At 39.6% G+C, this 24,423-nt stretch overlaps 1 protein-coding gene across 1 annotated transcript in view; it reads left to right on the forward strand.

Annotated features, from left to right (window-relative positions):
• tmem132e (transmembrane protein 132E) overlaps positions 1-24,423 on the forward strand; it is a 389,634-nt gene that overhangs the window by 121,146 nt on the left and 244,065 nt on the right. The window lies entirely within an intron of this gene.

The following is a 24,423-nucleotide window of genomic DNA, read 5'->3' on the forward strand; positions in this document are numbered from 1 at the left end:
ATTGTGCCATCTACCTTATCCTCCTGCAGAGGATGTCACTCTGCGTTTAAACCCGTGGGTTGCAAAAATTGTGCTTTTATTTTGAAGCTGTTTTAGTAATGTTGTAAAGTACCAGCAATTGAGGCCTCTAACTCTAGGTGGTGATATTTGGTAGTTTGAGTATAGTTTAAAAGGCTGAGCCAAATAGAGTTCTAGTTACTGTTGTTCAGGAGAGCCTGCTGACAAATGAACACGTAATCAATATGAAGGGGCCACTCGTGATATGATGAGGGGGTACTTTATACACATGTCTGGGAACCACAGCTTTAGAGGACCAGAACCAAAAGAAATCCTTGTTTTCTTGAGGAAAAAATAAAACATAATAATATAATAATTCCCTAGTTTTACACACTATACAAATCACGTACGATCTCCTGGAGTGCAGTAGTCTGTTTTTCCTAAATCCTTGGATTTACGACCAATTCTTTCAACTATTTCAACTTTATGGGATTATTCATATGGATTTGCAGGGTTTGATAAAATCTAGAGAGCTACAGTGAGTGCTATCGTGTGATGAGCAGAAAAACATTTAGAAGTTGGTTTTTGTGATGATTTCCTTGATGATTTATTTTCTCTGTATGTATAATTCTTCCATGGGCTAAAATGGATGCTTGTGTGTTGGCTTCCTCCAGTTTGACACGCCTGACCTAAAGTGATGGACTCATATTACTGTAACTGAGTGTCTTTTATGGGTACTAAGTCAGTAATTTAACTTCTACTTAAGTACGTTTTAAAAGAAGTAATTCATTACATTTCTACACCCAAACGTTGCTGAGTTAATTATTATTTTTGTTTTAAAATTATCAACGTCGTCAAACTCCAACAAATGAAATGACAAGACGACAACGAAATGCATCGCATCATAGACGACCAACCAGATTAAACGTAATGTGAGGTAATAAATGTTGCTATTCTTAGAGACTGAGAATTTTTTATATTGAATTGAATTAATTGGTGTTATTTTATTTTAAAAAGAATTGTACATTTTGACAAATCTTTTATTTTAGATGCCTTTATGGATAATATGATAAGTTCCAATTGTGTATGATTTGGTCTCTTCCTTTTTAAGTTATACATGAGATGATTACTGTATGCAAGGGAACCATGGCAAGATTTATTACCAAAAATAAACTTAAAGTAATTAGTAACTTTTACTTTGAGTACTATTTAATTGAGCTACTTTATACTTGTACTTGAGTATTTTATGTATGACTTACTCAAGTACAATTTCAATCAAGTACCAGTAGATAAACTGCAAAACATGCTGTTTATTCAATTTGTGCTGCAACAATCAGATTGGAGCCTCGTTGGAAGAGTTTCTGTGGTGTGTGTGAGTCAGTGGGGCCGCTTGAGTGTTTCTATGAAATGTTGTCATCTCTGGTGAGACCAGACGGTTGTCAACGTGAAGCCGAACACAACAAGCAGGTGGGAAATCTGACGCGGCTCATTCATAAGCTGTTCCTCTTCCATCCTCCGACAGACGGCTCCGTAATAATTAGTGCCCACTTAATTGTCAATGTTATTATTTTCAGTTTTCTAAACAGCACTTTGATAAGGACGCTTTAAAGAAAAGCCCTGCAGCTGTTACATTTAATTAAAGCTGAGGAAAATCATCTTTTGTTTTCACTGTCATCAGAAAAACATGGATAAAAAAAACTATGGCTGTGACCCCGTCTAAGATGCAGAGCAACCAAAGACCCACACATGTCAGTATGTGGCAGCACAGAGCACCATATGGCTGCAGCGCGGTGTGAAAAGTTATACAATAAACTTTTAGCAAATAATTGGGGGAAACATTGTTGGCATTTTAAAACACTTTAAACATTTTCTGAAGGAGATTTGTGTGTTTGTGACCTTTGACTGTGTCGTCTTGTTTTCTGTGTTTTTTTACACGTGTCTGACACTAACTTTAAACCTTTTGTTCTGACTTGTTTCCCACGCCTCATTTTTAGTTCCACATAATATATTAAAACAATTTAGAGACGTGCCGACGCTGGGTTTTAAAGTTTTAGGGTCTTCAAACAGCTTTTTTGTATATTTGAGAGCGGAGATGAAAGCTCAGATGATCAAGCAGATTTTTTTTTTTTTTACTGCAGTCAGGAGCCTTAAACTTTGCCTGAGGAGAAATGACGAGCCAACGCTTAACTTTTCAAAAGCAGAAACATTAAAAATATAACTTTGGATTGTCACCAACGTTTAATTAATGCTGCCACAGTGTTATTTTCTGGTGTGGTTGCAAACTGAGCCAAGCAGACTTGGTTAATAATTACATTTGGTGCTCAGGAAGGATTTAAATGTAATAATGTGAACACGAACGGGTCAAAGGCTTCATCATTACAGAAAATCTAAATTTGCACAGTAAAGGCTGTTTTTGTTTGCTCCGACTGTTAGATGTGCCATTAGCAGAAATAGAAAAAGTTAAAAGTCGGTTAATCTGTTTTAAAGCCAGATCAAAATAGCAATTAAACAGTGTGTGGTTATTTTGTATTACTGACTTAAAACCAAAACAGAAATGCAGGAAAATCAAAAACCAGACAAGCAGTGTTTTTGTGTTTTTAGGATAAAATCTTGTTGTGTTTCTGTAATATTTGGATATTTAAGGGAAAATAGTACAAGAGCTTCATGTTTTAAGCTCACCACACAGAGGAGATCTACAGACTGGGGCGGACTTTTACTCCTTCACAAAAAAAAGAGCAAGGCAAAAGTCACATTACTGATGGACTGGTGAATTTAAACGTTATTAATACATAAATAAATCAAAACAAGAAAGGGATGTTACGAAAAGAATGCACATGATATTGTGATTAAAATACCAGAGGTGGTGTTATGAATCTACTGGTTCTCCTCGTTTCTTGTAATCAACGTGTGTGTTGACGGCTGCTGTTAGTGACTAGCGATATTATAACGTGCAGAAATATTTTTACTACTATCAAAAAAACTAATTGTTTTAACAAAATTGTCAAATTGTAGACGTTCTAACATCTGTTGTTCCTCACACTAACCCCACAACCGATAGTCAGTCACCAGTTTATTTGGTTACTATTTGAACCATAACACCATAAAACAAAACGTAAATGTGAGCAGCTTTATATGATTTCTGTATTTCTGTTTTGGTTTTAAGTCAGTAAAACAAAATAACCACACAATTTGTTATTTTAATTTGCTTTTAAAACGGATTAACCAAAGAACAAACGGTACATGATTTTTTTTCCAGGTATCTGTACTTCACTGAGTATTTATTTTTGTATTTTTATTTTTTGTGACTGTAAGTGAGAAAATGAGCAAAATATGGTGAGGAGAGAGAGAGAAAGCCCAACCGCTGTATAAGGTGTTAGGTTGGGTTTATTGTGTCTAAAGGAGACACTTTGAGCAAAATGGACAAAAAGCCTTTTTCACAGTCAGTGTTTTTGACCAGATTCTGCTCGCGCTCGGCTGAACAGACGGAGCTCGCCAGTGCAGATGGACAATGACTCGAAGCGTACTGTGAGCGCCGCTGCACAAAAGTGGATCATCCCACAAAGGCCAAGTCACTCCATCTGAGCCCAACTGAGCAGTTATTTCTCTTAGTGAAGACAAAAGTTAGGGAGAACCCCCAGTGACGAGAGAACTCTCAGTGAATGCAACTTCAAAATAGGTTCTTTTATAGAGCTGCTCTGATTAGTTTGATTAATGACATGACATCAAATTTAAAGACTTTATCAAGTGCAACAAACAGGCTAGTTTAAATGCAATCAGGCTCTACTTTTCTCAGAATTTAACAAAACCATAAAGTGACACAGTTTTATTGCTTTAACTGTAAATTTAGTCAGCTGTAGCGTGTGCTGCATTGAAACCTCAGGAGGACAAGACAACAGTGAGACAAAAGCATCTGCAGTGAAGTCTCCTGGTTTAGCTCTCTTAGCTCTCTGGTTAAAGGGTACCTGTAGTGAAAATGTACATAACAAAAAATGTGTTTATTGTATTACCAATAAACTAAATATGTGCATCTTTTTATTGAAAAAAACACAATAAAATGACTTTTTAGAACAATTTTATGCCGTCGGGCATCAACTATGGAGCTCTTTCCATTAGGCTAATTCTATTGTGAAGTTAGTGAGAATTGGTGATTTTTAATCCTTAACCTTGATTGTGCACTTCTATCACTAGAGTAGAGGTTACACACGGCTGCACTTCCCACAATGTAAACAGACCTGTCGCGCCTCTACTTCCCACAATGCACCAGTTATTTAAAGTGAAAGGCCGGACCAATGAACACAAGTGCATCATATCCTACACATTTTCACTACAGGTATCCTTAAAGGTAACACATATCTACACCAATCTAAAAATGAAAAATAAAGTTAAAATAAACTACATCGGCCCTGGGAACTAAAAAAGCAATGATTGTTTTCAGGGTAAAATCACAGCCAGGGGACACATTCTTAGCTTTGCGTATGAAATATTGCTACTTCAATGTAACATACATGATCCATGTTGATTAGCTTTTCCAGAGATCGTCTGTTGCAGACCGATAGGATCATTCTGAGTTTTTTTATTCATTTCAAATCCAATATGGAAATGAACTGGAAAGCCTGTGTATGTATAATATTTATGGACCCGACTTTTATGACGGTGAAAGGTAATCCACACAATTATGTTGAGATACTTGGATTAAAAGAAACTAACGTGTGTGTGTGTGTCTGCAAGCGCGTGCATGTGTGTGAGATCATCAAATTTAATGTTCCTCTTAAAGAATATGATTGAAAACTGGTTTGTCTGATGCTTAGTTTCTCACTAAAGTGCAATTAATTGTGTTAAAATCAATCCATTCAAATGCTAAAACTCAAGTTTCCAGTGCGGAAATAGGATTTTTTTCATTTTGGAGCACTTTCCCAGAGTTAACTTCTGCAGGCGTAGGTGAAAAAATGACAAATTGGCTGTAATTTGATTTGAAATTGCAACAGAAAACTAGCGTAATATTTCTTGGAGCTGTGTTTTTTTTTTTTTTTGCACTCGTGCATGAGTGAATGGGCTCTGATCAGGATCCTTACCCACTGCAGGCCGTGCTCGTCTGCATGCTAATCACTAAAAAGCCTGCAGAGCTCAGAGGGAAGTGGCCTGCAGGACATTTATCTATCTTTAGTTTTTATGGCTTTACTGTTTACTCCTCAGTTTTAAGTCTTACACTAAGGATGATTCAATCCTTTAAGCATTTAAAACAGAAAACAATCGGTGCCACACCAAACAAGGGCATTCATCAATAAGTGTGTGGTCCTCTCCGTTGTTACAGATGTACAAAGAATAGATGTGTTCTTGTTCTTTGTTACAGACATACACAGAATAGATCTGCTCACGTCATACTGAAATGTCTAGTTACGTACTTTTCTCCTACGCTTATTCTCCGGTCCAGATTCCTGACACCTCACCGCACTTAAGAAGACCAAGAGCGCGTAGTCTGTCAATGAAGGTGGTCTGAAGCAAAGGAGACGGTCTGAAGCAAAGGAGGCGGACCGGGCCACGATGTCATTTTGTTGAGGCTGTTTTTGAATGAAGCATCCTCTGAGCGCTCGGCTGATTTAATACAGAGGAGACGGAGATATTTGCAGTGGAACCAAACCATTGGCTTCCTACATAATACAGTTATAAATATAAACTGTTTAAATCCTTATGGAGCTGATGTGAGCGAGTCCAAACTGAAGCTTATTTAAATGTGGGAACAGTTTCTGGTAATTCTGTCATGCGCATTCACCAACCTCCATATATGACATCTTGTTCATTATTTACTCTGTAGTGGATCAAACTGTGGCTTTACGTTGGACATTGTATGTGTATCAGTTCGGCTGAGGCGCAACTCGGGTGATCACAGCTGATCAGCTCCACGACGCAGCACCCACCGACCTACGGTAAAACGAGAGGATGGCACGGATAAAATATAATGAAATGTAACACATTTTGTCCCGTACAGAACTGTTAAATGTGAACATGTGGAACAATATTATGAGTCCATGTGGCTTAAATTGTTACTGAGTCCATATTTCTAGTGCAATATAATGTTTCGCCTTATTGAGGCGCTGCAGACGGGAGAAAACGTGTAAGGCCAGATTTGAATAGGAACACCCACATTTCAGGGCCGCTCCACCCAGAGTGCGTAACTAGGATGGGGGGCCGCACCGACGGACTTATGTACAGGGAGAGAATAGCCCGCAGCCAAAAACAGCACCTCTGCACAGCTTTTCTGACTTAAGCGCATCGAATAAAGCCCTATATGCACAAACATGAATCAAATCATCCATGAAAACACATTTGACTTGCAGCTGTTGAACTGGAAAGATTACAATATCTTCTTCTTTTAGGGCTTTTTTGTCTGTGCAGCAACATTTTCATATTCCTTCCACACATGATGTACAGGTATATCCTGCCAGCTGAGGGTTAAGGGAACTTGAGGATGTGTCATCTTCCTCTGTGACCATGAATGAACTCCATACCTTGGTTAGCTTAGCATATAGCGGAGCTGCTGTGGGAATCGGAGTGAAGAGGCAAAACTTCATTTTCTGATTTACTTTACGGTTAAAAATAGAAATGGTTTTCAAACTGTATAAACCAGCTGGCAAAGGAACATTTAAAGCTGAAGACTTTAATTTCATATTCAGCAGGATGCGAGACGATCGATGTCAGACATTCATCTGCCTGTAAATAAAGCAAACGCACATCGATCCTAAAGTGGTGTTGGGTTGTAGATGGTAAATCATGCTGCAAACAGTGGATATTGAATTTCCCGTTTACTATTTTGAGTCTAATTTCACACAAGTAGACACATCAAGTGTCTGCTCCTGGTTTGTTGTAATAAGCTATTTTGTGCTTGTGAAGTATAACCAGAATGTCAGGATTTAAATAATAGGAAATGTGAGTACAAAAGCAATCTGCATGTGTTTATAGCTGTGAAGTTTAAAGAGGGGAATATTGACTGACTTTGTGTGCTAAGTGCACATATTCCTATAAAAGAGTTGTGTGCAGCGGCTGCAGCAGATGTGTCGCACCGATGGAGGTTCTTAAGCTTCAAAATATGTCACTTTTCTGAAAATATCCACATTTAACCAGTTCAATGCTCCAATCCATCCCAGTCAGAATGACCATTAGTCTTTGGGAGATTTACCAAACTGTTTGTTTAAAAAAAAAAAAATAAGCTAATCTCCTCTCATGACTTGGCAGAAATGGATATAATCGATCACATCCATCACATATGTTTTCATTACTAAGGCCTGGTGTACCTACGTCTGGTCCTGGAAATAGCCGTCCTCCTTATTTTAAATCCAAGCTAATAATACTGGTCATTTTTGTCATTACTTTATGTATTTTTTGTCATTTTGTGTATTTTTCTCATAATTTTGTATATTTCTGTTGTCCTTTTGCGTGTTTTTAACTCATTTTGTGCATTAGGCATTATTTTAGGGAGTTTTTTGGCAGTATTTTCAAATATGTTGTCTATCTTTAGAAGTGAGAATAACAAAACTTAACTTCTTTTGCAGATGTAAATGTGCTGTCTTCCTCTGAGACTGAAGGAACTCTGTTTTGGCTTAGCTCATAGCAGCGCTGGCAGAGCAGGGTCAAAGTGTTGGATAATCATCATGCGTCTTTACTTTTTAATCATTTAGCAAGGTCACTAGCTTTCTAAGTTAGCATTTATTAGCTCAGTGAGAATTAGCTCTTATTATTAACATTAGCTGATTAGTTTGACGTGTTATTAGTTCAATGTTAGAATGGGAGTCTTGGACCGACTGAGAGAAGTACGGATACAACATCTCTGTACTTTGAGTACAGTGCATTAGCAACCTGTCAGCGCTCTTTAAACTGAAGTGACCCACACTTTGGGGACAGTTACAGGAACGTGTCACAACAAAACCACAGTAACAAGACCATGTGAGCCCTTCAGGGTCATCTTGAAGGGAACACGGGCATTACGTCCCCATGTGGTTCTCCTTTGTGTAGCATTGAGCAAAGTACATCATCACTTTCTACACAGCAAAGTCATAATTCCAATTTTAACGCTTTTCATGACCTGCATAACACTAAAGCCTGGGCTCGTCCCCTTCCTATCAGCTTTAACAGCTGCTTTGTTTTCACTACAGCAGCGTGTTGAGGACCAGCTCTCATGTGTTTTTATGTTGCTCGTCAATAGATAATCGGCTCTCTTTGGCGGACGACGAGGACACAAGCTGTGTCTATGTTATCACAAAGCCTGAGCTGTAGTTAAAAACCTGTGGGACGCTCAGCCTGAAGCCACCGTCACAGTGCGTTATACAACGTTTCACATCAACTGAGATCCCTCCCATTATACAGCATAAGACATTGTAGCCACTCCCACAACACAAACAGATGACTTAATAAATAATAATGACAACATGCGTCACATGAAATAATGATAGATTATAATACACATGTAGTGATGAGCATTACTGAGTGTAAATACAGCTACAACTTTTTTTACACTGTCATGTATGTCATCAACCTTCCTTCATTAATGTCAGATTTACTGATGAATACCAGTATAAACCAGTGCCAACCAGTATGAAGATGGAGTTAATTTCATAGTATTAACATGACATGTTAATGGAGGGACAATCCTTTGATGTTTCAAACACAATCAACAGGAGCTTCTGGTGTTTTGGTGAAACTTGTGCACCCATTAACTGATGACAGCCTTCTGTACACAGTCATGTAACATTCAGAGTGCTTTCACACCAAAGAATCCTAGAGCCATTAAAAAGCTGGTCCACCTTGTTTGAGACGTGTAAACACACAATGTCTAGAGGGGATCAAAATCGGCGTACCCTTCATTCTTTGGTTATTCCATTTTAAAACCAAATCAAAATAACAAATAGTGTGGTTATGTAGTTTTTCTGACTTAACACCAAAACAGAAATACAGAAAAACCAAGCAAGCAGCATTTTTCTGTTTTAAAATTAAATCTAGTTCTGTTTGTGTGATATTTGGATATGTAAGGGGAAACTAGGACGAGCGCTTCATGTTTTAAGCTCACCACACAGAACGACCGAGAGCAGGGCTGAGCAAAAAATGGATTTAATCAATTAATCGAATTTGTAGATAAAAACGATTTTTATTTTGCAAATTTGAGTTTAAAAAATAAAAAGAACAATTTTGCTAAAGTGTCAAATGGTAGAAGTTCACCAGTCACCAGTTTATTTGGATATCATTTGGATCGTAACACCATAAAACAAAACATACACGTGAGCAGCTTTGTAGAAGCTTAAGCATCCACAGACTGAATGAAAGACCTGGTCCAGGACCTGGGGAGGTGCAGCAGACTTCACTTCTTGTTCTAATTTCCCTGTAAATATCCAAATATCTCACAAGCAGAGAAAGTAAAAAAAAAACAAAAATAAAAAAAGAAGAAATAACCACACTGTTTATTTGTTATTTTGATTTGGTTTTAAAACAGAATAACCAAAGAACAAAGGGTACACGGATTGATAAAACAGGCAAATTCTAGAGCGATTAATTTGGTCGGTCTTGGTGCATTTCTAATCGAAGCCTAGAATGTTTCAGCTGCATCATGAACACAAACACATTTGGCTCAGACCAAAAACAGGAAGTATTGGAGACTAGGGTTAGGGTTAGAAGCAAGAAGAAGCAATCAGCACCACCCATCCCTCCTCAACGATACCAGTCTTGAAAATGCATAAAATGACAATAAAAATATAAAAAATTGACACACTCTGCACTAGTTCATTTTTAACAGTTTTCTGGAAGAAAATGTTTGACTGTATCTGGCAACGTTGCAAACCATTTGTCCAAAAATGTCAAAACAGCACAATCACAGTTTAATGTGATTATTTCTTCTGTTTGGGGCTTTTTACTGGCTCACTTGGCCCAAGCAATTTGTATTTGTGACTGTATCTGACTTTTAACAAAGCTGACATTCACGTCTCTGAGAATTTGGACACGATGACTCTTTAGCCGCTGTAACATCTGAAGCTCCCATTGATTGGTGCATCTTTTATTATCATCATGCTACAAATTAGATGACTGTAGAGGTTTGTTAGGTCGATGTTCGTAAATAAGCTTTAATTACCTTAAATTGAGAAATTATCCATAACAGACACACGTTGATTTGCCCTGCAGGAACTCAAAGGTTACAGTTATTACCAGGTCTAAATTTAAATCAGTGAATAATCTAAACCTGATGAACTAATTCACGACATTCCAAATGCAATCATCTGCATGCCAAGAGGTGTCACATTCATCTTTCCTTTCCAAATGAAGAATGAAGCTGTGTTTAAAATGGATCAGCGACAGCTCTTCTTCATTTGTGGGCTGGAGCTCAACTCAGCCTAATGTCCATCTTATTACATATTCCAAGCTCAACCACAGCTGGCATTCTCCAAATGGCCTGAATGGCCTGATGTGTGCACGGGCTCTCCTGAGTGATCGGCAGCACAGTGCTCGTCCTTTATCTAAACAACCTTCCTGTAAACACTGAGCGCTCCGTCAGCGTCTCCCAGCCCGCAGGCTGTAGACGGAGAATTACTGACAGAGCTAGCTAGCACAGGTGCTAACAGACATGAGTCATTATTTAGGAATTAGGAAGAAAGTCCATGAGTGCTCAACTAGTCTGGAACACTCTGATAGTGTATTTCTCTATCCTGTTTCGTTCTCCCTCCTGTCCACTAACCCCAACCAGTGGAAGCAGATGGCTGCCACCTCTGAACCTGGTTCTGCTGGAGATTTCTTCCCGCTGTCGCTTATGCTTGTTCATGGAAGTACCCCTCACTGCAGTCTGCAGTTCGGTGCGGAGCTCAACGCTGCTCAACGTCGGCATGCTATTGGCTTTCAGTTCGTAGTTCGGGGCAGAGCTCAATGCGGCATGCTATTGTGCTGTGTGATTCTTATACAGTTAAAAACAATCAACCTCAAAATAAATAAATTGTGCCGTATAAATAATTTTGTTACATAATTCGGCATACAAAATAGATATGGGTTAGGATAATGGTTAGGTTTAGAGTGAGTAAGTCTGAACGTGATTGGTTTATTGAACATTGAACGCCACCCCGTGGTGCAGTCAGGGGCTTCTCTGTTCATGTGGATTTGTTCGGTTTTTTCTCTTTTTCTTTTTATTATGAATTTTATATTTTGATAGCACATTGAGATGACTTTTGTTGTAATTAGCGCTATATAAATAAAGTTGAATTGAATTTAATGACACTATGATCTGGTCAACCCAATGGGATGGCCTCAGCCACTAGTCTGGGTATAATTTTTTTTAGTTATTTGGGATAAACTGATCTGGTTCTGTTCACTCATTTGAATCAATCTTTGTTTGAGTCCTAAGTGTTTCCAGGAGTCCACTACCTGGGTCTTTTCAGTGGATTGTTTTAATCCAATGTTTCCAATGGGTTTATATAAAGTTCTGGTAACTCTAGCGGGGTTTCCATTACAATATTTCTAAATGTCGACAAAATTTATTTGTACTTTAAACTTGTTTCCAGTGAAGGTTGTTTTCAGCAGGAGCCTTGCAACTACAGTGAAATCTCATCCCTATCGAGACTTTGCTGCAGAATGACGGACGCTCAGAACCTCCTTATAACACTCCGTATTTCTTTGTTGTTTCACGTCTATCGTGGCAGTAATAATTTTTAAGTATAATGCTAAGAAATGGTCCTGGTCTCCTCTGCTGTTTACAAGTACCGTGCCATATTTTCTCGGAGAGAAGTGGTCATGTGATCAGCTACTTCACATCATGTGACCACGTACGTCACGTTCTGTGACGTGTATTTGCGGAAAAAGTGTTTCCATAGGACAAACTGAGACTGAAATTAATGTTTATAATAATCAGCAGCCGGCTGCTGTCATGCTAATGGAGATGAATGTGGACGCAAACAAGGGAAGATCAAAGACGCCTGTCACTCCTCAATATAACCACGCAAACATCCAAGAGTTAGCCTGGACCAACATTAAACCAAAAGACATGAATAACTGCAACAAAAAAAGAGCGTCGACCAGTTTAATGAGACTTTGATAAAAAACTGAGTACAGAGGTGAGAGCTGCACAGATGTTTAATTATGCTCACAGCTGGATGATATCATTGGGTTAGTGTGTGGGCAAAGGGCAAAAATATGATAGGGAGGAATCATAGAAAAGGAACGTTGATAATGTTCCTTTTTAAAGATTTGTAGGCTCTTCTTCACCTATGTTCAATTTCTCCAAATATCAGTCTTTTTTTAATATTTAGTGACTTTAGCAGACTTTAGACTGTTATACAACACCATCAGAAAGACTGTATGACAACAGAATTTTGACTGTAGTGTGTATAATGTAAATGTTCTTGTGTTGTCTATAGTTTGTAAGTGTTCAGTTTGTAAATTATACATCATACATGTGTACTGTACATACCTATACACTAGTCTGTTGTGAGAGCATGTTTATGAATAATGCTGTGTTTCTACAGCGGTAAATAATGCATTAGGTGAGTGATAAACATGATTTAGGGTTGTTTTCTCTCAGCTGTAGGTTCAGGGTAAAGTTAATTGACAGTAAAATGATAAAGCATGCAAGGTTTCAGTGCACAGACACACATCAGGTTGATGTCGGCGCCTATTTGCCAACTCTCTGCTGACATCTTTGAAGAACAACAGCTAAAACTAGGGCAAGGCAGGGCAGGCTGTGTCAGGGTTTCATGAGGGCAGGATTTGTCCAGGGCCAAAAGGAAGAGCCGGGAGGGTAAATGTGAGCAGGCAGAGGTCCTACACTACAAGATGGACAGGGGCAGAAAGTCCACAACCCGCTAGAGTGCCAAAGCAATGCTGTTAAATGGCTAAACCTTGATCCATATAATCCATTTAGCCTCAAAGTCCAATCAGTATCCAGTCAGACTTGTATTCTTCTATTTCATGGATTTACTACATTCAGTGACAGAAAAGCCAACATCTGAACAATCAACACCAGAGCTGTTCTGGACTTTTTACTTTTGTATACCCTTAAGAAAAAAACTAAAAACGGAGTCCCCAAACTCAGTTCTAAACAGAGAATCAGACAAAACATCTTTAATCTTTAAGACCTGAGTGGACAAATCCTCACAGTCTTCACAATAATTGCTCTTCAAAAAGACTAAAACTTTAGAGCAACCCAGTGCATGGACTCAGTGCCAGGCTGTGCCATCTTGGGGCCCTCTTGGCCCTGGTGTGACTGTCCTCAGTGCATCCCCAGGGCTGGGAACAAGTTAACTTTGTACACAGTGTTGGAGAAAACCAGGAAAGCTGAAGCTCGGAGGCTACTTCGGCAAAAGGGTCATTGCAATCAACCGTTGTCTCTAAGAGGATGTTACAAAGCTCCAATTACCCCAGAAAGCCCAAATGAATGGCTCTTACAGCAGCTTGTTTGGAGACTGGTTAGACCAAATTCACAATCGACGTATTGGAAACCACTTGTGTGAAGGTAGTAGGAAGTACACAGAATGGGCTTCCCCACTTGTGTCACACTTCTATATGGAAGCCATTTAAATGCTGATTGGCAGTGTGCTCACAATACATTTTAGAAAGCACGATTTCCCATTAAGATGAAGTCAATTATGAAAAAACACTCATCAGAAGGCATATTCAAGGTATATAGCTTTACTTAGCAACGGCATAGGAGAACTTTTAAAGTCTGTATGGAGACTCTGCATGGCTGCATCCTGTTGATACATCTTTAAATAGTCATGTTTTGTAGGCGAATGCATTGACTTGGTCCCCAAAAGGTCAATTTAAGAGATGTGTAAAAACTTTTTCTTTTCATTATTTTTAACTTATAGAAACATGCAGAAGTTTGCTAACTGAGCTGGTGAACTGTAGAAAAATACATGTTAAGTACTGTTGATGTGCAACATTTTTTCTATAATTCATCTGATAACACACGTGGAGCTGAAACTCAGCAAGAGTACCTGAAACATGATAAGAGAGACGGGCTGAACGTGTTGGCCATCAATGTATCTGATAAGACATGCGAGACCATCTGATCCAATCTGCCTCATTACACAGGAGGAAAATGCATCCGTTACTTATCTGGATCCAAATGTGCACTAAGCTGCTGATAAGCACACGTGTGTGTTTACAGTGCCGATACCAGCGTGTCGTCGACTGAGGTGACAATAGAATTCACCTCATCTGACTTCACTGTTGAGCAGATCTTTTATTTACGCCCTTTTAATCACTGTTTCCCAAAAATACCCATGAACATCAACATGTACACTACCGGTCAAAAGTTTTAGAACACCACACTCTTTCCATTTTTTACTGAAAATTATTCAGTTTATTGTGTCATTGCTATTCTGAAATGAAATCACTGAACAACAAAGCAATTTGAGTTGACAAAGAAATCACGGAATCAATGAACAATACTGTTCACCTGTGTACATTACCTCATGAAGACTTTTAGAATTTAAAATGTTCTTAGACATATATTTAAAAATATTTCCAAGTACCCCTTGACACAAAAAACAAGATTAGAAAACCCAATGACAACAGAAAAGGAACAAACTAAAAAAAATGTTAATTAATAAGCATAAAACCCCAAAAATGACAGGAAAAAATACTCAAAATGGCACAGTGAGCAGTCAGACAGCATCACAAATCCTACCTTTGAGTATTCTGATACACACTGTGTGATACTGAAGGTGAACCATGAGCAAGACTGACACATAACAACAAAAAGAAAACACAATGTGACATAAAAAAATGTTGGTTTGGATACATTATACTAGTTCTTATTCTCAGGTGTTATAATCTGCTACTGTTGACCTGTTGAATTCTTGTGGATCACAGTGGGAGGAACAGGAAGAGCTTTTAGTGAAGCTGGTGCTGCTCTGGGTCAAATCTTCCTATCATTTTTTTGTATTTCTGTTAGCGTTCTTTGTTGTTGTTTTGAGTGTGACTCAAGTTATTTGTGTATTCTGATTTTTTATTTTTTTTGTCAATTTGTCTCTTTGTTGTTTTTTGTGTTTTTGTTGTTTTTTTGTTTGACATTGAAGATATTTTGTGTTTTAAAGACATATTACTCATTTAAATTGCCCTTTTGTTATGATAAACTTTTGTGTGTTTTGTGGCCCCTGAATGACTAGTTGGCCATGTCTGGTTTATTTTTCTTACACAACTAATGAGATGAGACAATGCTTTGTCAGTAACTGTATCCCAGAGCTGAGAGGATGACTGACGAGTGTCTCGGTCGGTGCAGATGGAGGACAGCGTCTCTTTAGTTTCCTGAGGGGAGAGGAATGAGATCCCTCAGAGCTTCCAGTTGTTTATTCCAGGGTTATGGCGGGGGGTAAATCATCCACCAAACACTTTACAGTGCGGTGCTGACACTTGATCACACGTGTGGATGCATGTCCACCATCTGCTGTAGCAGATTGTTCAGGGTGGGAACAGGCTTTGGATCTGAGAGAAGCTACTTGCATGTTGCTACTTTCTAAGGTTAATGAACAACACACTACACTGTCTGTAGTTGTTTTCTTTCCATCACTGTCTCCTTTGGTTTTGGACACATTAGATGAACGTGCAGATTATTCTTTCTCTTTGTCCCCATGTAGCCCGTCACATCTGCATCCATCCCTAATTCTGATGCAGCTGAGTGTACGCGCTGTCAGACAGCAAACAACACCATGAAAACCATCCCGAACACAGACCAAGGCTGAGAACCCATGCAAATGGGCAAGCATGCACGGCGGTAACTACAAAGCAGCAGAGCAGCATCGGCACAATGTGCCAGCCCGGGGAAGGGAAGAAAAAGTTGGTGCAAGAGAAGGAGGCGAGAGTTCATCGCTCACAGCTACACAAACAACAGTGCTGTTTCCAACTGGAAGTCATACGAGTTTAACAAGAAACAGATAAAAATAACATCATATCTTGTTGCCCCACAAATAACTGTTTCTTTTTCTAGTCTCATTCAAACAGAAAAAGTCATTACAAAGCCGAGAGCTGAAGCTCAGCTGTGGTTTGATTTTTCTGTCACACAATAACCCATAAACTCTTTGAAGTTACAAAATAAAGAGCAGCGGATATACCAAACTAAACCCCACAAACAGTTTAACAGATGGAGGTATATCATCTCAGGTTCTCTAGAGCTGGAAGGTTAAAGAACGATTAGAGTCGAATCTTTGTACTGAATCACTCACAAATTCACTCAGTCCTCTGAGAAGCTGCTGGTAAAGTTAGCAAACTCAATATAAACAACAGGGGCTTAAAGAGGAATTCAGATCCAACAGAATCCCAGATCAGGTTCAGGAAAATAAAACATGTTTTGTTTAATTAATGATCATTTAATTTCTGTTTGCAAAAACAGAATAAAAACAGAACAAAGGGTTTTTAATTTTATAGTTTTTTGTTACATGCTAAGAAAAGTAAGGGCTGACTAACTTCAAACAGTATTTTTCCTGCACTTGATAAAGTCTTTATAGTTGAATTCAATCCAAGCAGTTGTTTGTAAAGCATTCAATATTCAAATTTTTTGTTCCAGTCTAGTGAAAGAGCCTAATAAAGGTTTTACCATGTTAACAGTATTAGTATGTGTGGCCCTAAAATCCTTGATCGGTGCTCCTTCAGTCAATAAGTTTACTGTTTTAGTTTGAAAAGAATTGAAAAACGTTTGGAAACATGATGAAACGTATGTAAATGAGTCCGAGCTGCTGAAGCAATTGCCGAAAATATCTCAGCGATGCTCTGCACCTTTTGAGAGACTCGTCCAATCAGGATGATGCTAATTCTGTTCTGATGAACTGCACCGACACCCTCAGCATCCTCATCATCTTCCTCAGCAGCACCTACAGCAGCAGGCGGCGGCAGCGGCTCCGTGTCTAAATAAAGCATCACTTTCAGCCACAGCATGTTACGCGAACACATGCTGAGAGAAGCTCAAATCAAGATCTATTATTGAAGCTTCTTAGTCACATGGTAACCTTGTGACATTGGTCACATGGTGTTACCGTTGTGCTCGGATGCAGTGTTGTGTTCACTCTGGTTAACATATGCTTCCTGCAGGAGTTGATGCAGCCTATTGAATGCATTTATAGACAATAATGGTATGGCGTCTGACTGACTTTACACATTTGTACATGCATTTAAAAAAAAAAGCACAATTCTATATGAAACACATTGCACTGATAGCTGGAAAGGGATTGCACCCTCCCTGTCCTCTGCCTCCTAATGCATGTACCAAGGTTGGTCCTGGAGAGCTCCTGTCCTGTATGATATAGCTATTTGAAGAAACCAAGGTTTTTCATGCATTTTTGATATTTTGTGTTTTTTTGTCAACTGTGTTTTTGCTTTGGGAACAGCACAAAATTAGACCTAAACAGCCACCAGTTGTCCATGTCTGGTCATGCAGGACAGGGGCTCTCTAGGACCAGACTTTGGCACCCCTTGTTTACCACATAGTACTGATCAACACGCTTCATTTAACAGTAACCCTGAGTCACTCAGTAAATTGATGCGGTTCATTCGAGTCATTTGACTCACCTTGAGATTATAGCTGGGCGACATGACCAAAAATGAATATCATGGTATTTTTCAAAATTCGAACGGTTTCACAGTATATGATGGTAATTTTTTTTTTTTCATGCATGATCAGGTGTTTACAGCATTTTCTACTGGTTGAGAGAGAAATTACTGCAATAGATTGACTTAAGATGGTCTATTTTAGATTAAGATTAAATCGGGGCTTTTGCCTTTAATTGGCCATGTAATGTTATTACATTAATGGAATTTGTCCTCTGCATTTAACCCCATCCCTGAGGAGCAGTAGGCAGCCATTTTGCGGCACCTGGGGAGCAGTTCGGGGTTAAGGGACTTGCTCAACATCCCACAGTGACGGCCCAGGTGAGGCTTGAACCGGCAACCCTCCGATTACAAGCCCAGCGTCCTTCACCACTAGGTCATGATGAGTGAATATTGTAGAATAATTCCACACTAGTAGTTATATAAGTATGCATGAAAATGATGCTGTTTACAAAGAAGAGCCACTTCTGATCCTAATGAAGTGAGGAATCAGAATGCAAAGACAATTGAAGTCAAAACAGAACTTTTACTGTACAAACATTTTTCATAAAACCAATACAAAAAGTAGTGCAACTTGCAATAATTATACTTTTACTTCAAGTTCAAGCCCAGGAACATTACACAGTATTCAAGTAAATTTAACATTTGCATTAATATGGGCTTTGAGGAATATTAACATTCAAATAAATGGTAAAATACAGTGAACTGAACGGCATGCAAAGGCCATTTTTATTACCTCAAGAGGGGGTAACACAAATAACACCTGCCTTTTCAACCTTTAGTTAGTAAACTCTTTTTGTAGTGCACAGTATTTCCAAATAAAGTAGCAGCACACCATGCATACAGTGATGCTGATAAAGTGATTTTAAAGGAATGCAATGCTTCAATGCTTTTTAGAAATAAAAAATAGATTACAAAAACAGAAAAAATGATGAACAAATCCCTTGGCTTCAACCCAACAGGCTGCAAATAAACATAAATGTAAACATAACAATGTAGAGGAGGTGCTTCTTCTCTCGTATTTAGCCCCAACAGTTTTTGTTTAGGAAAACCAACATGTTTACTTTCTCTGTTGAAGAAGCCTGGACACAGAGGTAGCTGGAGGACAACTGTGAGAGTCGGGGGAGTGTCTGTCTTACCCCACCACTAGTGGACAGGGTCATGGTCAGTAGGGTTAGGGGAAAGACCTCTGTATACTGACATTTCTTTTCTGACTCTTTCTCGAATTGATGGTGGTGTACTGTGCTGCTGCCGACTGAGCCTCCTTTGCAGTTGTCTATTTTCATCTGCAAAGAGTTGTCCGAGTGTAGATGCAGGTTTCGGATGCTGAAATACAAAGTCAAAACATATTTTTGTCGTCAAGTTTATTGCTTTTTGCTGCAACACAGCGTGAGATCACAGAAAGATGTCTGACTTAGATCATTGTCCTCTTCTTCATCATCATCGTCCTCCTGAGCCTCAACCTCAGTCATCATCACATCTGGCTGTAGATCCTTCACAATGAACCTTGTCATGGCCCTGGAATATTCCTCTGTTTTTTCTGCCATCATGTTCATTTGCCCTCGTTTGGTGATGGTAAATGGGGTTAGCCTACCCGTTAGGGTTACTGCTCGATTCACGTTCGCTTAAGGATAAACGTTATTTTCATTTAGAGACGTCACATAACATCCGTGGAGTTAATAACTGTAGACTTAAACATGTGTAATCCTACCATGACTTTCCATTGGTGGAGCATTGTCAGAGACTGTGCTGGGAGGTTACACTGCAGACGCAGCGCTAACGTTAGCCGCTCGGCTTTTTTGGATTGACTAGAGATGAGGCTAGCAGACGCTATGTCATCACCTGCTGTCAACTGCCCGCATCATAATAACGCAACGCTTAATGGGATAAAAATACCAATAGCGGTATAATTTGTCCAGAATCATAGTAGTCCTCCTGTATCAACCCAATTAGTAACCGGTACCAAAACATACCGGTTCTTGGTATGCATTCCTACTCAAAAATCATCTCAAGATCATGCATTGTCTTACTGAAGCTCAATCCTGTAACTGCTGCCTTTGGGGTTTGCATTGAAGAAGCAACATTTACTTTGTCTCAGTGCTTTCTCTTTTTAATTATAAATCGACAAGCTCCCTTACATTCACAGATTGGATTGAGAAAGTGTTTTCTTTAACAACGCCAGAAAAACTCCATTAAATTGTCTCCTCCACTTCTTTGACAGTCTGTGCAGTGCCCATTCCATATTCGTTCCAAACGCAGTCAGTTTTATGGCTTCTTTTCAACTGACTGATTTGAGAACTTGAAGCTGGTTTCCCCTCTGCATTACAGTGCTGTATGCATGTGCTATGTGAACCCGTAGCAATGACCGTCCTATAGAGATTCACGCACACAAGCACCTACGGGTGACGGGGCATGATGTCACCTGTGTTACCTCGATCTGTTCTACCTGTTCTGTGTTTACTGCTGTTTGTCCTTCTACTCGTCAACGATGGTCTTCCTGCTCGAGTCTATGATCGTCAGACTCTCCTATGGATTAGATTGTCCCTGGTGGATCTTAGCTATCCTTTCCATTCCAATGTAATGGGTTACCTCTGTTCATGCTGGCGGCCAATGATCCTGGTGGTGGCCTCCACCAACAAGCTCCCACCGGCGGCACCGGAGAAAGCGAGGAAAAATGGCCGGGATCCAGGTGAAGCTGAGGCGGCTGTGGAAGCGAGGAGTCATTGGAAAACGGCGGCGTCCGTTTCTGATGAGTTTTACCTTCACCTCTCCCATCGATTTGCGGAATTACCTCCATGTACCCGTGGCTGGAAATATGAGACCTCTGTGTCTCTGTCCCATCCTCCCAGGCTCTCCCAGGGCAATCGCCCCCACTCTGGTTCCCGGAGTGCATCTGTGTGTTACAGCGTTTCCCTGCCAGCTGCACGCCTCACCCCGCGCTTCCTCGTCCAGCGATGGGATTACACTCAGTGCTTGTAAATGTTTGTTCCATAACTAATAAATCATTTGTGTTACATGGCATGATCCAATCCAAGAACTTAGACTTCTTCTTCATTACTGAAACTTAGCAGAACATGGAACACGTTCAGCTCCTCGAACTCTGTCCAGCAAATTACATGTTCCTCAGCTCGCCGAGGATGACAGGCCGCGGTGTTTAAAACCAGCTTTTTGTGTCGGCTGGTGAGCAATGGGTCCTTTTCATCTTTTGAACTATCAAAGTGGGTCGGTTAAACCCTTTTTATGTCTTTTTGATTTACCGCCCACCTGGCCCAAATAGCTCATTTCTGAATTAATATAATGATCTCTTTTCTTTGTCGATTACGCTGTCTAAATTTGTCATTCTTGGTGACTTTAACATTCACATTGATGATGCTGCGGATAGACTAGCCTCTAGTTTCATGAACATCACTGAGAATTTTAATCTGACGCAGCATGTGCAGGGTCCTACGCATGTCAGAGGACATACTCTTGACTTGGTTTTTACTCTTGGTATAAACGCTGATGCTGTTTTTAATGAGCACACTTTTCTTTCTGATCGTAAATGTGTTTCATTTAACCTTTCTTTTAATGTGGATGTGTTAACGAGTCGGCTTGAGACTCATTCACGCATTTTTAATAGTAACTTTGCAACTGACTTTTCTGATGCTTTTACTTCTGGCTCGTTTATGCTACCAGATGGTGATGTTGACTGTCAAGTTCAGTTTTTCAATGAACGCTGTCTTGTCTATCTTGGATGAAATTGTGCCTGTAAAAACTAGGCTGGCTCCTTTTAAATCTTCTTGTTCATGGATGAATGACAGTATTCACTCTTTAAAACGTACCTGTCGTAAAATGGAGCGACGGTGGATATCCACCCACTTGTTGGTCTTTTATGATTACTTAAAGAAACTCCTAACAAATTTTAATAATATGGTCAAGGATGCCAGAGTTACATTTTCTAAAAATCTAATCTCAAACAGTCATCGCAATACGAAAGTCCTATTTGACACAATAAGTTTAATTGTCTCCTCCTGCACCTTCTGTCTCAATTTCAGTGCAATGATTTCCTTTTATTTTTTATTAGGAAAACAAGTGAGATCCGTTCAAATATTATTCCCTCATTTTGTCCTCCACTACATTGTCCTTCTCGGCCACCAATATTTGAGAACTTTTCTACGGTCTCTTTGAATGAACTGTAAAAAATAATAGGTGGCATGAAAACATCTTCCCCACTCCTCTGCTTAAAAAAGTTATAAACTCGACTGGCTCATATCTACTCGCTATAATCAATAACTCATTAATATCTGGCCTGGTTCCATCCTTCCTTTAAACATGCTGCTGTTAAACCGATTTAAAAAAAAAAAAAAAAACTTGACCCCTCTCTCCCTGAAAACTACAGGCCTATATCCAAAAGGTCCTAGAAAAAGTGGTTGCTAACCAGCTTACATCTGTCTTGGATGAGCACAATATTTTAGATGAATTTCAGTCCGGTTTCTGCCAGCGTCATTCAACAGAAACTGCCCTTCTTAGGGTCAGTAATGATCTCCTAATGCAGGCTGACGCTGGAGAATGTTCAGTCCTGGTCCTCCTGCATCTCAGTGCAGCTTTCGACACTGTGGAGCAGAGTGTGCTGATTGTGAGACTCCAACAGTGGGTGGGTTCTTATCTCTGCTCCTGAGCATGTTGTTCCTGAGGTAAAGAAATGTATTGGTTTTCTTTCCTCTACTGTTGAACCTCCCCTGCAAAATCTGTTGTTCTGGCTCTGAGTCTCGACCAGCATGTAAATATAGTTTGATCCTTTTATCACCTACGGATTATAGTGAAAGTCAGATTTGTTGTATCCACAGCTGAGCTGGAGATGATTGTCCATGCATTTGTCTCGTCAAGGCTTGATTAGACAAGAATCAAGCTTGTCTAACATACTGGATATGTTTTCATATCCAGCACAATGTTCTTATTATTGTTTTTAGAGCCTTGCATGGTCAAGCTCCAGCTTATGCCACTGAGCTGCTGAGGCCTTATAATACCTGCAGGACTCTGAGGTTCTCTGACCATGGTCTGCTGGTTGTTCCTTGCACAAGGTTAAAAACCAAAGGTGACTGTTCCTTTGAGAATGTGGCTCCTAAAACTTGGAATGGTCTTCCCCCAGAACTGAGAGCCCTGACCTCTGTGGACATCTTTTAAAAAAAACAGATGAAGACCTATCTGTTCTGACTTGCATTTGTCTAATTTGTCTGTATTTTACATTGTGACTGTTTTTGTATTAACTCTGTTTTATTTCCTGATTGTGAAGAACTTTGTGACGTTTCTGCTCTTGAAAGGTGCTATATAAATAAACTTTTACTTACCTGAGCTAATCCTTAACACAATACAAAGATCAGAGGCTTCAGTTGGCTTTCATGCTTTTCAAGAGTTCTTTTCGTAGAATGTGATGCTATGGGAGCTTTTTAAATAAATTAATATAGCAGCAAAAATGTTAAATGCATCTTCTACCTGCCTGTAGTCATTATTCTAATGATCTATTTTCAGAGGCTTGATATTTGCTTGAATCTACAAAGCCAGTGCTGCTTGTAGTCACACACACAGAGACAGTTCCTCTCTCTGACCTTGATAAGTGCGTAAAACTGCCAGCGGCCATCCCTGCTTGGTGAGGTAAATATATGGCAGCAGGAACACAACAGCTACAAGTTCCTCTCTCACAGGTACTCCGATCTCTGGCAGAGCGCCATGCTGGATAATACAAATCATGGCGGCACTCTGTCGTCAAGCAAAATAAGGTGAATAAAATGCCGATTGTGACCTGCTCTGGCTTTTGTTTTATTTATCTTAATCAAGCCACGGCTGAGCGGCAACAAATGTAGAGGTTGTCTGTGGTTGGCCGTTGCTCCACTTTCTGTCCATTTTGGTTTGACAAATCCTTGGAACGATACAAAGACCCTCACAGTTTACTGCACGAGTCGTCAGGTTACGGCAAATTGAAGCAATAACTGTTAAGTGGTGGGAAATGAAAGAGTAATGGTCGGTTAAAAGCTGAGTCTCTGATCTAGTGCAACATTCAAAAGTGATGGAGAGATAACAATCCAAGCTGAGAATAGCTGAACTTCACCCTCTCAATGAGTGGTTCAAGAGGTTCCCTGTTGGTTAGTTTCAAGCTAAAGGAAATCCAGGACTCGTCGCTATGCGTAGTGATAAAACATGGCATCATCTGTAGAAATCCACCCGGCAGTGCTACTTTATCTGTACGCACAGCCCTACTCGGTGTATTCCCCGAGTTGTTACAGATGACGAAATGTAGCACGATTCACGGAAACACTTGTGGGAAAACCTCAAATCAGCTGTCACAAGCCATAGAACTGAAGTGCTGAATAAATTAACATCAGTCTTTGTTAGGAGGTGACCTCACAGCAGCGTGGTGTTCCCTTAGTGCTGCAGATGAGCTTTAGGGTTTTCCCCATACCAATGTTTCTAGTATGAGTACTCACTGATACAACTACCTACTGATGCAAATACAGCAGCTACTGTTCTTTATAAAGTTAACAATTTGGAGCATATTGTTTATACAAAAATAAACAAATATATCTATAAAGCTGCTGAGGTTATTATCAGCAGCTTTATAGATATATTGGTGGTTAGTTTAGTTAATAAATTAAATGTATCCAAGTTGAAGTTGAAGCACACATTCAACCAATTGAGGGTTGTGATTTTGGGCACCTTTATAGTTAGTCTGTGATGCACTCTGCGTTCAGCCAGGACTTCTGGTTCAAGTAGATGGTCACAGTTTTAGTGATGGTGACATACTCAAAACACTTGCTGATGTATCTGAGAGCTTCCAGATCCTCACAAACAGCTGCCTCTCTGAACACACCCCAGTCTGTGCACTGGAAA

Source organism: Gouania willdenowi, chromosome 14, assembly GCF_900634775.1.
Source record: "Gouania willdenowi chromosome 14, fGouWil2.1, whole genome shotgun sequence".
NCBI lineage: Eukaryota > Metazoa > Chordata > Actinopteri > Blenniiformes > Gobiesocidae > Gouania > Gouania willdenowi.